We start from the raw sequence: 13,997 nt of genomic DNA on the forward strand, positions 1-13,997 counted from the left end.
GAACGGCTTGTCAAGCCTCATATCACAGCCAGCCTCCCCTCATCGCTGGATCCTCTACAGTTTGCTTATCGTCCAAATCGCAATATCCACCACACTGCACACAGTTCTCTCTCACTTGGACAACAAAGACACTTATGCCAGAATCCTGTACATTGATTTCAGTTCAGCGTTCAATACCATCATCCCGCAGAGACTAGTGGAGAAACTGTCGCTGCTTGGCCTTAGCACTGCCATGTGGTGCTGGATTCTGGATTTCTTGTCAGAGAGACTACAGTCAGTCCGTGTTGGCAGGAACATCTCTGACTCCATCACACTGAGCACTGGATCCCCACAAGGCTGTGTGCTTAGCCCATTGCTGTTTACACTGCTAACACATGACTGTGCAGCCAGATTCAAGGAGAACCCGATCATTAAATTTGCAGATGAAACCACAGTGGTGGGGCTCATCAGCAAAAATGATGAAAAACTATGTACAGGGAGGAGGTCAAACACCTAGAGAGCTGGTGCAGGGATAACAACTTGATGCTTAATGTCACCAAAACCAAGGAGATGATCGTCAGACGATCTCAGCCTGAGCACACACCCCTCAGCATCAGCGGCTCCACAGTGGAGAGAGCGGAAAACATCAAGTTCCTTGGGATACAGATCTCAGACAATCTCACCTTGTCCAGGAACACCACTGGGATTGTGAAACGGGCCCAGCAGAGATTGCACTTTCTGAGGAAGCTTAAACAAGCATCACTCCCCACTGACATCTTAACTACATTCTACAGAGGCGTGGTTGAGTGTGTGTTGACCTTTTGCATCACAACCTGGAACTCCAGCTGCAGTGCTGTTGACAAAAAAGCCTTGCAGAGGGTGGTTAGGGGAGCAGAGAAGGTTATTGGGGTCTCCCTACCTTCTGTCCAAGACCTCTTTCAGAGTCGATGCCTCCAGAAGTCACGGTCCATCATTAAAGACCCCTCACACCCTCTCCATGAACTATTTGTTCTTCTGCCATCAGGCAAACATTACAGGAGCATCAAAACTAAAACCACAAGACTACTAAACAGCTTCCTCCCACAGGCAGTCAGACTGGACACTTTTAACTTGCACTGGACACTTATAACTGATTTTAACTGACATGCGGCTGTTGTGTTTTACTATTTATTGTTATGTTTATTATTTAGTGTTGCGTTTGTTATGTTATGATTGCACTGCCCCTGAGAAATGCTCTCATTCTGCCCTGCAGAGCAGATGTATGGTTAGAATGACAATAAAGTTTTTTGAATCTTGAATCTTTAAAACAGCCCATTCCTCCGTCTCTTCAGTGCAGTTCCCACCCGCCCCCTCCAATGCTAATTTAAACTCTCCCCAAAAGCCTTAGCAAAACTCCCTGCCAGGATATCGGTCCCCCTCAGATTCTAGTGCAACCCGTCCTTTTTGTACAGGTCACGCTTGTCCCAAAATAGGTCCCAATGATCCATAAATCTGAATGTCTGCCCCCTGCTCCAATCCCTCAGCCACGCATCCATTCTCCACTTCACTCTATTCTTGTAAGATCATTACTGATGCCTCCACAATCTCTGCAGCTACCTCTTCTTGCAGAACCTGGGGTGAAGTCCATCTGGTCCAGTTGATCCACCTTCAGATGTTTCAGATTCCCAAGCACCTTTTCACAATAGCAAGTACACCTACTTCTGCCCCTTGAAACTTGAATTTCTGGCACAGTGATAGTGTCTTCCACAGTGAAGACTGGCGCAAATATTTAAATTTATTTGTCATTCCTTTGCCCCCATTACTACCTCTCCACTGGTCTGATATCCACTCTCACTGTGCTTTTACTCTTCCCATATCGGAAAAAAAATTCGGTATAATTTTTACTATTGGCTAGCTTACCCTCACATTTCATTTTTCCTCAAGTTTTTTTAGTTGCATTCTGTTGGTTTTTAAAAGCTTCCCAATCCTCTAATTTCCCATTCATTTTGCTGTATTATATGTTCCCTCTTTTGTTTTTATGCTGTCTTTGACTTCCCTTGTCAGCCATGGCTGCTTCGTCCCCCCTTTAGAACACTACTACATCAGTTCTGCACCTTCCGAATTGCCCCCACAAACACAAGCCATCATCCCTGCTCATGTCCCCTTCCAATCAACTTTGTCTAGCTCCTCTCTCATGCCTCTGTAATACCCTTTAGTCCACTGTAATACCGATACATCTGACTTTAGCTTCTCCTCAAACCGCGGGTAAATTCTGTCATATTCTGATCACTGCCTCTCAAATGTTCCTTTACCTTAAGCTCCCTAATCAAATTTGATCCATTACACAACACCCAATTCCCAACTGCCTTTCCCTTAGTGGGCTCAACCAGACGCTATTCTAAAAAGCTATCTCATGGACATTCTATAAATTCCCTCTCTTGTGATCAGGCGCCAAACTGATTTTCCCAATCTACCTGCATATCGAAATCCGAATGACTATCTTAACATTTCCCTTTTTACATGCCTTTTCTATCTCCTTAACCTCACTGGTGCGTGGTACAGGTAGCAATCAAGATATGACTACCCTGGAGGTCCTGCTTTTCAGCTTTCTATCAAACTCCTTATATTCTCTGTTTTGGACCTTCTCTGTTTTCCTCCCCATGTTATTGGTACCAATATGTATCATGACTTCTGGCTGCTCACCTTCTTACCCTAGAATGCTGTGGTCCCAATCTGGACATTTGTGAACCTGGCACTTAGGAGGCAAAGTACTGTCTGAGCTTCATCCACAGCATCCCCTACATGCTCCACTAACTATGGAATCCTCTGTCACCACTGCACTCCTTCCTCCCTTCCCTTCTGAGCTATAAGAGGGGAGGAGAAGATGAATGCGCGACGCAGCTTGCAGCGGCCACTCCGGTGGTGATGTCCGTTATTTGTCAAGTAGGGCGCCATGCACAATCCTGATTTGATGGAGATGGACGTGAGAGCACGGAGAAACATTTGGTGAAACTTCTGAAATGCCTGCTTCGCTGCTGCTACTGTGTGGTCCAGAATCTCTGGAGGGGAAGGCCCCGAGTCCTCGGCTTTGTTTGTTGCTCCGTGGCCGGGACGGGGTCGAAGCGCTCAGCAGAGGATGGTGCTCAGAGAGGCTGTGTCAGAGGCTCGAAGTTTTCGGACAGACTCAGAGTCTGCTGTGGTCGGGTGCTTCCAATGGTGCTGCATCGGCAAGTTTGCGGCGCTTGGAGGTTCATGGCAGGGAGAGTTTCTCCCTTCTACCGTCTGCGTGAGATGATGAGGATATCGGGACTTTGAGACTTTTTTTTACCGTGCCCATGGTCTGCTCTTTATCAAATTATGGTATTGCTTGGCACTGTTGTAACTATATGTTATAATTTTGTGGTTTTGTCAGTTTTAGTCTTGGTTTGTCCTGTGTTTTCTTGTGATATTATTCTGGAGGAACATTGTATCATTTTTTAATGCATGCATTTCTAAATGACAATAAATGAGGACTGAGTGTCCTCATAATCTAAAACCTACAGAGTCAGACTCCTGGTTGCTATGGCTCCTCCCTAGTAAGTCATTTCCCACCCCTGCACCCGCCCCCCCCCCCAACAGTATCCAAGGTGGTATACTTATTATTGAGGGGAACGATTGCAGGGGTTCTCCACACTGGCTGCTTTTTCCCTTTCCTTCTCCTGTCTGTCACCCAGGTATCTGTCTGCTGCAGTTCAGGGTGGCTACCTCCCTTTGGCTCCTGTATGTCACCTGCTTATTCTCCCAAATAATCCAAAGGGCATTCAGCTGCAGCTCAAGTTCCTTAATACATTCCCTCTGGAGCTGCAGCTCGGTGCACTCTGCAGAGATATAGTTGTCAGGGAGTCTGGAGGTCTCCCGGAGTTCCACATCTCGCACAAAGAACATGCCATTAACCCTGGACTCAACATCAGCACACTGTCTAGGTCCTAATAGACAGAGAAAGAGAGGGGAGGGAAGACTTTTATGTGCATTGCTCATCAGTGTTACTCAGCTCTGTAGCTGGTCAACACACCATGGGAAGGACATTGCCTGAACTGGAGACTTTGTTTACCCTTGAGTGAAGGAAGCGGAGGGGGACACCTGTCACAACGATTGCAGATCTTGAGAGGCACAAAGGAGCCAATGGGAAACATAGTGCACAATCGTTTGACGGAATACCGACTTCCGAAACTGGGTTGTCCACCCAGTTAGGACAGTGGGAAGGGAGGCTGAGCTCGCCAACTCACGGATACCAGCAGCAGAGGCAGGCATCTTGTTTCAGCAAAAGTCTGACCAGCTGAGGGTGTCCATTACATCCACTGTTCACTAGTTTAATCCAAAGCAGGCACTGGGGAGATTACAGAAAGAATAAAGACATTAGTTTCATTTGTTGCAAGTATATTAAAATGCATTGTTTGTGTCAACGACCAACTCAGTCTGAGAAATTGCTGGGGCAGCCCGCAAGTGTCATCACTCTTCTGGCACCAACATAGCGTGCCCACAACTTCCTAACCCTAAACATAGCATGCCCACAACTTCCTGACCCTAAACACAGCATGCCCACAACTTCCTGACCCTAAACACAGCATGCCCACAACTTCCTAACCCTAAACATAGCATGCCCACAACTTCCTGACCCTAAACACAGCATGCCCACAACTTCCTAACCCTAAACATAGATTGCCCACAACTTCCTAACCCTAAACATAGCATGCCCACAACTTCCTGACCCTAAACACAGCATGCCCACAACTTCCTAACCCTAAACACAGTATGCCCACAACTTCCTAACCCTAAACATAGCATGCCCACAACTTCCTGACCCTAAACACAGCATGCCCACAACTTCCTGACCCTAAACACAGCATGCCCACAACTTCCTAACCCTAAACATACCATGCCCACAACTTCCTGACCCTAAACACAGCATGCCCACAACTTCCTGACCCTAAACATAGCATGCCCACAACTTCCTGACCCTAAACACAGCATGCCCACAACTTCCTGACCCTAAACACAGCATGCCCACAACTTCCTGACCCTAAACATAGCATGCCCACAACTTCCTGACCCTAAACACAGCATGCCCACAACTTCCTGACCCTAAACACAGCATGCCCACAACTTCCTAACCCTAAACACAGTATGCCCACAACTTCCTAACCCTAAACATAGCATGCCCACAACTTAATAACCCTAAACACAGCATGCCCACAACTTCCTAACCCTAAACACAGCATGCCCACAACTTCCTGACCCTAAACATAGCATGCCCACAACTTCCTAACCCTAAACACAGCATGCCCACAACTTCCTAACCCTAAACACAGCATGCCCACAACTTCCTAACCCTAAACATAGCATGCCCACAACTTCCTGACCCTAAACATAGCATGCCCACAACTTAATAACCCTAAACACAGATTGCCCACAACTTCCTGACCCTAAACACAGCATGCCCACAACTTAATAACCCTAAACATAGCATGCCCACAACTTCCTGATCCTAAACACAGATTGCCCACAACTTAATAACCCTAAACACAGCATGCCCACAACTTAATAACCCTAAACATAGCGTGCCCACAACTTAATAACCCTAAACACAGATTGCCCACAACTTCCTGACCCTAAACACAGCATGCCCACAACTTCCTAACCCTAAACATAGCATGCCCACAACTTCCTGATCCTAAACACAGATTGCCCACAACTTAATAACCCTAAACACAGCATGCCCACAACTTAATAACCCTAAACACAGCATGCCCACAACTTCCTGATCCTAAACACAGTATGCCCACAACTTCCTAACCCTAAACATAGCATGCCCACAACTTCCTGACCCTAAACATAGCGTGCCCACAACTTCCTAACCCTAACCCCTACGTACGTCTTTGGGATGAGGGAGCGAACCCACGCGGTCACAGGGAGAACGTACAAGCTTACAGACGGTGGCGAAATCATTGGGGCTATAATAGTATTACATTAACCACTACAATGACCCTAGCTTCACAGTGTGGCCAGCACTCCTCAATAAAGAGGAGTAATGTGTAGGGACCTTAAAGTCATTCTTTCCTGCTTGTATCATTTTGAGGGACTTGTTAGAGGAATATCAGGGTACCCAGTCCTGTGTGCTGTGACTCCTGGAGTGACTGGGAATTGATAGACCTGTCGGTGGTCTGAATGGCCTCATTGGTGGGAGGTCTGATGAACTCAGGGGCCAGGTGTTGGAACGGACTGAGCTGTCAGTGGGAGTCCATGTACATGCACCTTGTGAAAGTAAGAGAGTTACATGGATCACGTTTTATAAGCCTGCAGTTTATGAAAAATATAGTATATTACTCACTTGGATATGATGTAGTAATTTAACTAGTAAGTTGCAGATGACATGACAATTGATAGCGTGCGCAGCAAGAATGTTGCAGAATTCCACCCTGTGCAAGGTGATATGCCTTGGGAAGGTGATACATTTTGGTCGGGATATGACTTGGGATGTTTCCTCTGGTGGGGCACAGCCTCAAAACTGAGGGGTGACCTTCTACAACAGAGTTAAGGAATTATTTTTTTTAGCCACAGAGCAGTGAATCTGTGGAATGTTCTGCCACAGACCAAGTTTGTAGGTACATTTAAAGTGGACATTGACAGATTTCTGATTGGTTGGGGCATCAAGGGATATGGTGAGAAGGCAGGTGTATGGGGTTGAATGGGATCTGGGATCAGCCATGATGAAATGGTAGACTGGACTCGATGGGCTGAATGGCCTAATTCTGCTCCAATGTCTTATGGTCTTACATCCAGAACATGTTGCCAGAGGTGATGGTGGAATCAGAGTATAATCTTGGTGTTTAAGAGACATTTAGACAGATATTTAATTAAGTAATTTCACTGTATGTTTTGGTGTACATGCGACATATAAAGCTAATCTCTGGAAGTATGTGGATAAATGGATCAGTGTTGATGGACCGTGCAGACAAGGTACAAGTCCATCCACCTACAAATAGTTGGGTGACCATCAGAGGAAGAGGGACCGGTAGGGAGCATCTTACTCCACAACTGTTGTTCCAGTTTGAAATACAGTGGAGATGAATGTTCCTCCACCGGCAGATGTTATCCACATGTGTAGGCAGCCATCAATCCCAGAGGATCATGGGTTTGCACCTCTGGTGGACTGTGTCCTCTCCAGGGCACAAGCCTGGTCGGGAAGATTTGAAGAACCGGCTGCTGCCCCATGCAGCGGGTTCCCCCTCTCCACGTCACTGATGTAGTCCAAGGGAAGGGCAAGGCCAATACAGCTTGGCACCAGTGTCATCGCAGAGGCTGTCAGTGTGAAGTTGTGAACAACACCAAACTGCCGTAGGGATCCCAGCTCCCGATTTCTTCCTCAGGGTTTTTATCCTGAAGTCTGGGTGGGTATGATCGCAAAGCAGCGGAAGTTTAAAATCAGTATTCCTTCTAGGCGGACTGCCGAGCCCCACCTGCCCAACTGTAACAACAGAATGATGAGCAGAGGCACTTGGGATATGGCTGTATATACAGGAAGACATCGCGGAACCTTTATCGTTTTCAGTTGCAGCCATCACTATTAGAATATGAGGGCATATCAGAGATTGTGGAGGATGCTGGTGGGATCCTTTAACTGGGAATACTTTTCCTTACAGAAGGCTGACAGTGATCTCTCTGATCACATGAGGGGCCCCAGCAGACCGGCCAGGAGGATGTGCTCTCTGTTTACATATGAAAATTAAAGAGGAAATGAAATTTAAAAAAACAGGAAGCACTTCCATGCGGTCTGAGATTGGAAACTGCAATGCCTTTCTGCAGAAGTAAGCTGGAATTGGGTAGGTACATTGAGGAGAAATATTGACAAGGGTTGCCATGGGAAGTGTAGGCTGGAACAATGCCGGAGCTCGATTCTACCATGAGTGCCTGAGGAGAGCATGGCCGGCTCTTGCCCCCACACCCGGTTCCTACCGCTCTCCTGGGACGACAAGTAGCAATGCAGCGGGCCGCGCTGCTTCAGCTTCGCCATCGCTGCCCCGCACAACCGCACTCGGCCTCACCGAGCGGTCCTCCAAACATCGGTCCGCCACTGACCGGAAGTCGTGCATCTGCTAACCGGAAAGGGATACGGCGAATCCAGCACGTCAGCCTGTGTTCCACCAGTTTATTGGTCAAGCCACAGTTCCTTACGGCGCTGATTGGTGGAGCGTCACGTCCATCATGTACGGTTGGGGGGAGGGGCGGTGAGCAAGATCGGCGCTTGGTTTATGGCCGGCAACGGCGGTTTTGGGCTTTGATGATGGAGGGACCGCCACCGGCATCGGCGTGTGCCCCAGGCAGGGTATGAGGTAGGATCAGAGCTGTTAATGCCCGCCCCCGGGGTGAGAGCACCGGTCACTGTGTGTGTGTCGTGCGCGTAGCGGGTCGCCCCGGTAACGGGTGACGGGCCGTCTGTCTCACACGTGCCCTGATTGGTGCATTCATTCCCAGGGCAGGCTGCCCGACCCCGGTCCCCGGCCGGCGCTCACCCCAGCTCCCGGTCTCGCCGTGCACGACAGTGAGCTGTAAGTTCCATTGACGCTTACTGAGTGCCTTCACTTCCAAAAAGTCCGCATCGGTGGTGAGGAGAGGGTGAGAGTGAGTGTAGGAGGCATACGTACCTGTACCGACACCCTCTTATTCATATCCTCCTTCCCACACATCATCCACAAACTGCACCACAACCTCCCTCCGCCACAACTTCCACCACTCCTCCTTTTGCCACACCCTCCACTCCTCACTTCCTCCCTCCCCTTCTGTCTCCACCCTCAACCCCAGCCACCCCTCCCTCTCCACCCACCTTCCCTCTTCCCCCACCTTCCCTCTCCCCCGCCCTCCACCCGCTCCATTACCTCTCCCCCGCCCTCCACCCGCTCCATCCCTCTCCCCCGCCCTCCACCCGCTCCATCCCTCTCCCCCGCCCTCCACCCGCTCCATCCCTCTCCCCCGCCCTCCACCCGCTCCATCCCTCTCCCCCGCCCTCCACCCGCTCCATCCCTCTCCCCCGCCCTCCACCCGCTCCATCCCTCTCCCCCGCCCTCCACCCGCTCCATCCCTCTCCCCCGCCCTCCACCCGCTCCATCCCTCTCCCCCGCCCTCCACCCGCTCCATCCCTCTCCCCCGCCCTCCACCCGCTCCATCCCTCTCCCCCGCCCTCCACCCGCTCCATCCCTCTCCCCCGCCCTCCACCCGCTCCATCCCTCTCCAACGCTCTCCACCCGCTCCATCCCTCTCCAACGCTCTCCACCCGCTCCATCCCTCTCCCCGCCCTCCACCCCGCCCTCCACCCGCTCCATCCCTCTCCCCGCCCTCCACCCGCTCCATCCCTCTCCCCGCCCTCCACCCTCTCCCCCGCCCTCCACCCGCTCCATCCCTCTCCCCGCCCTCCACCCGCTCCATCCCTCTCCAACCTCTCCACCCGCTCCATCCCTCTCCAACGCTCTCCACCCGCTCCATCCCTCTCCAACGCTCTCCACCCGCTCCATCCCTCTCCAACGCTCTCCACCCGCTCCATCCCTCTCCCCGCCCTCCACCCGCTCCCTCCCTCCCCCCCCGCTCCCTCCCTCCCCGCCCTCCCCCCGCTCCATCCCTCTCCCCGCTCCCCTCTCCCCCCTCCACCCGCTCCCCCATGCCCGCCCCTCCCCCGAACCCCGCGCCTGCCCGCCCCTCCCCCGAACCCCGCGCCTGCCCCTCTCCCCCGAACCCCGCGCCTGCCCGCCCCTCCCCCGAACCCCGCGCCTGCCCGCCCTCCCCCGAACCCCGCGCCTGCCCGCTCCCTCCCCCGAACCCCGCGCCTGCCCGCCCCCCCGCCGCCCCTCCCCCGAACCCCGCGCCTGCCCGCTCCCTCCCCCAAACCCCGCGCCGCCCCGCTCCCCCTCTCCACTGAATCCTAAACCCCGCTCCTTCCCTCCCTCCCGGAACCCCGCTCCCCCTCTCCCAACGAACTCTGTGCCCGCTCCGTCCCTCCCCCGAACCCCGCTCCGTCCCTCCCCCGAACCCCGCTCCGTCCCTCCACCCGCTCCATCCCCTCTCCCCCGCCCTCCACCCGCTCCATCCCTCTCCCCCTCCACCCGCCCCTCCCCCGAACCCCGCGCCTGCCCTCCCCCATCCCTCTCGCCCCGCCCTCCACCCGCTCCATCCCTCCCACCGAACCCCGAGCCTGCCCGCTCCCTCCGAACCCCGCGCCTGCCCACTCCCTCCCCCTGAACGCTGAATCCCAAACCCTGCTCTTTCCCTCTCCCCACCCGCTCCATCCCTCTCCAACGCTCTCCACCCGCTCCATCCCTCTCCCCGAAACGCCCGCTCCCTCCCTGTCCGAACCCCACTCCCTCCCTCCCTCCCCCCGCTCCCTCCCTCCCTCCCCCTGAACCCCACGCCTGCCCGCTCCCTCCCCCCGAACCCCGCGCCTGCCCGCTCCCTCCCCCCGAACCCCGCGCCTGCCCGCTCCCTCCCCCTGAACCCCGCGCCGCCCCGCTCCCATCTCCGCTGAATCCCAAGCCCCGCTCCTTCCCCGAACCCCGCTCCCCCTCTCCCCACGAACCCTGTGCCCGCTCGCTCCCTCCCCCCGCCCGCTCCCTCCACCCGAACCCCGCTCCGTCCCTCCCCCAAACCCCGCTCCCTCCCTCCCTCCCCCGAACCCCGCTCCCTCCCTCCCTCCCGCCGAACCCTGCGCCTGCCCGCTCCCTCCCCCCGAACCCCGCGCCTGCCCGCTCCCTCCCCCCGAACCCCGCGCCTGCCCGCTCCCTCCCCCCGAACCCCGCGCCTGCCCGCTCCCTCCCCCCGAACCCCGCGCCTGCCCGCTCCCTCCCCCCACCGAACCCCGAGCCTGCCTGCTCCCTCCCCCCACCGAACCCCGCGCCTGCCCACTCCCTCCCCCTGAACCCCGCGCCGCCCTGCTCCCCCTCTCTGCTGAATCCCAAACCCCGCTCTTTCCCTCCCTCCCCGAATCCCGCTCCCTCTCTCCCCACGAACCCTGTGCCCGCCCGCTCCCTCCCCCCGAACCCCGCTCCGTCCCTCCCCCCGAACCCCGCTCCGTCCCTCCCCCCGAACCCCGCTCCGTCCCTCCCCCCGAACCCCGCTCCGTCCCTCCCCCCGAACCCCGCGCCCGCTCCGTCCCTCCCCCCGAACCCAGCGCCCGCTCCCTCCCCCGAACTACGCCCGCTCCCTCCCTGTCCGAACCCCACTCCCTCCCTCCCTCCCCCCGCTCCCTCCCTCCCTCCCCCTGCTAGCCCCCCCACCTGGTTTGCAGATGTTCTCTCTGGGATAAGATATAAAAAGAAGTGGTCCCATCCCTAACCCCTGTGGAATACCACTAGTCGCTGGCAGCCAACCAGAAAAGGATCCTTTTATTCCTAGTCAGTGCCTCCTACCAATCAACCAATGATCTAACTATGCCAGTAACTTTCCTGTAATACCATGGGCTCTTAACTTGGGAAGCAGCCTCGTGTGGCATCTTGTCAAAGGCCTTCTGAAAGGCCAAATATGCAACATCCACTGCATCCCTTTATCTATTCTACTTATAATCTCTTCAAGAATTCCAACAGGTTCATCAAGCAGGATTTTCCCTGAAGGAAACCATGCTGATTTTGTACTATCTTGTCCTGTGTCACCAAGTACTCCATCACCTCATCCTTAACAATTGACTCTAACTTCTTCCCAACCACTGAGGTCAGGCTAACTGGTCTATAATTTCCTTTCTGCTGCCTTCCTCCTTTCTTAAAGAGTGAAGTGACATTTGCAATTTTCCAGTTCTCTGGCACCATGCCAGAGTCCAATGTTTTTGAACTATCAGTACTAATGCCTCCACAATCTCTGCCACTTCCCCTTTCAGAACCCTGAGGTACAGTTCCTGTAGTCCAGATGACTTTTGTACCCTTAGAGGTCTTTCAGCTTTTTGAGCACCTTCTCCCCTGTAATAGTAACTGCACTCATTTCTCTTTAGATTATGAAGACACTCAGTCCTCGTTTATTGTCATTTAGAAATGCATGCATTAAAAAATGATGCAACATTCCTCCAGAATGATATCACAAGAAAACACAGAACAAACCAAGATTAAAACTGACAAAACCACATAATTATAATATATAGTTACAACAGTGCAAAGCAATACCATAATTTGATAAAGAGCAGACCATGGGCACGGTAAAAAAAAGTCTCAAAGTCCCGATATCCTCATCATCTCACGCAGACGGTAGAAGGGAGAAACTCTCCCTGCCATGAACCTCCAAGCGCCGCAAACTTGCCGATGCAGCTCCCTGGAAGCACTTGACCGCAGCGGACTCGGAGTCCGTCCGAAAACTTTGAGCATCCGACGAGTCCCTCTGACACAGCCTGTCCGAGCACCATCCTCTGCCAAATGCTTCGACCCTGCCTTGGCTGCTGAGCAACAAGCAAAGCCAAGGACTCAGGGCCTTCCCCTCCGGAGATTCTGGACCACACAGTAGAAGCAGGCATTTCAGAAGTTTCTCCTGATGTTCCTCCGTACTCTCACGTCTGTCTCCATCAAATCAGGATTGTGCACGGCACCCCACTTGACAAATAACAGACATCACCACCGGAGTGGCCGCTGCGAGCTGCGTCGTGCCGCCATCTTCTCTCCTTTCTTCCCTCACACCCTTCAAAATCTTGCACACTGAAGGCTGATGCAAAGCACTCATTTAGTTCCTCTGCCATCTCCTTGTCCCTCGTTATTATTTCTCCGTCCTCATTTTCTAGCGGTCCTATATCCACTCTAATCTCTTTTATTTTTTACATGCTTGAAAAAGCTTTTCTTATCCACTTTGATATTGTTTGCTAGCTTGCTTTCGTATTTCCCCTCCTAATGATTCTTTTAATTGCTCTCTGTAAGTTTTTAAAAGTTTTTCAATCCTCTTTCTTCCCGCTAATTTTTACTTTGTTGTATGCCCTCTCTTTTGCTATTATAATAGGTTTGACTTCCTTTGTCAGCCTTAGTTGTACTATTTTACCATTTCTGCATTTCTTTGTTTATGGAGTATATCCATCCAGCACCTTCCTCATTTTTCTCAGAAACTCAAGCAAACCATTGCTGTTCTGCTGTTATCCCTGCTGGCATCTCCAATTTACTTTGGCTAACTCGTCTCTCATACGACTGTAACTTCCTTTACTCCATACTGCTACGTCAGACTTTTTACTTGAAAAAGCTTTTACTATCTACCTTGATATTCTTTGCTGGCTTGTTTCCATATTTGATTTTCCCTCCTAACCATTCTTTTATTTTATTTTCCCTTTGTAGGTTTTCAAAAGCTTCCCAATCCTTTGTCTTCCCACTAATTTTTGCTTTGTTATATGCTCTCTCTTTTGCTTTTACGTTCCCTTGTCAGCCACTATTGCACTGTTTTGCCATTTGAGTATTTCTTTGTTTTTGTAATACATCTATCTTGCAACTTCATCATTTCTCCCAGAAGCTCAAGCAAGCCATTGCTGCTCTGCTGTCATCCTTGTCAGCAGCTCCTTCCAATTTACTTTGGCCAACTTCTCTCTCATACCACTATAATGTCTCCTATGTCAGATGTTACTTTCTCCCTTTCAGATTTCAGGTTGAATTCAATCATATTGTGATCACTGTCTCCTAAGGGTTCTTTTACCTTACGCTTCCTAATCACCTCTGGTTCATTATATAACACCCAATTCAGTATAGCTGATCTCCTAGTAGGGTCAATGACAAACTGCTGTAAAAAACCATCTTGTAGACATTTAACAAACTCGCTCTCTTGAGATCCATTACCAGCCTGACATTCCCAATTGACCTGCATGTTAAAATCTCCCATAACTGTCATAACAAAGCCCTCTTGACACGCCTTTTCTACTTCCCGTTGTAATCTGTAGTTCACATACCAGCTACTGTTTGGATGCTGTACATAACTGCCATCGGGTTCCTTTTACTCTTCCAGTTAGCTTAACTCAACCCACAAGGATTCACCATTTTCCGATCCTACGTCACATCTTTCTACTGATCTGA

The 13,997-nt window shown here is 51.9% G+C and overlaps 1 protein-coding gene and 1 long non-coding RNA gene across 4 annotated transcripts in view; one reads left to right on the forward strand and one right to left on the reverse strand.

Moving 5' to 3' along the window:
• The window catches only part of LOC134342620 (uncharacterized), a 47,319-nt gene extending 39,252 nt beyond the window's left edge, over nt 1–8,067 (reverse strand). The window contains exons 1-2 of the long non-coding RNA XR_010017059.1: nt 7,951–8,067; nt 4,049–4,324 (exon numbers count right to left, since the gene is read on the reverse strand). This is a non-coding gene — a long non-coding RNA (uncharacterized LOC134342620). The remainder of the gene's footprint in view (nt 1–4,048; nt 4,325–7,950) is intronic.
• A 149-nt stretch (nt 8,068–8,216) lies between these two features.
• Nucleotides 8,217–13,997, forward strand: part of osgn1 (oxidative stress induced growth inhibitor 1) — a 155,400-nt gene continuing 149,619 nt past the window's right edge. Inside the window, exon 1 of one of the 3 annotated variants that reach the window (XM_063073651.1) lies at nt 8,217–8,327. The gene's annotated coding sequence lies outside the window, so the exon portion shown is untranslated. The remainder of the gene's footprint in view (nt 8,328–13,997) is intronic. The other 2 variants (XM_063073642.1, XM_063073660.1) reach the window with 2 other exon arrangements.

This window comes from Mobula hypostoma, chromosome 2 (assembly GCF_963921235.1).
Source record: "Mobula hypostoma chromosome 2, sMobHyp1.1, whole genome shotgun sequence".
Classification (NCBI taxonomy): domain Eukaryota; kingdom Metazoa; phylum Chordata; class Chondrichthyes; order Myliobatiformes; family Myliobatidae; genus Mobula; species Mobula hypostoma.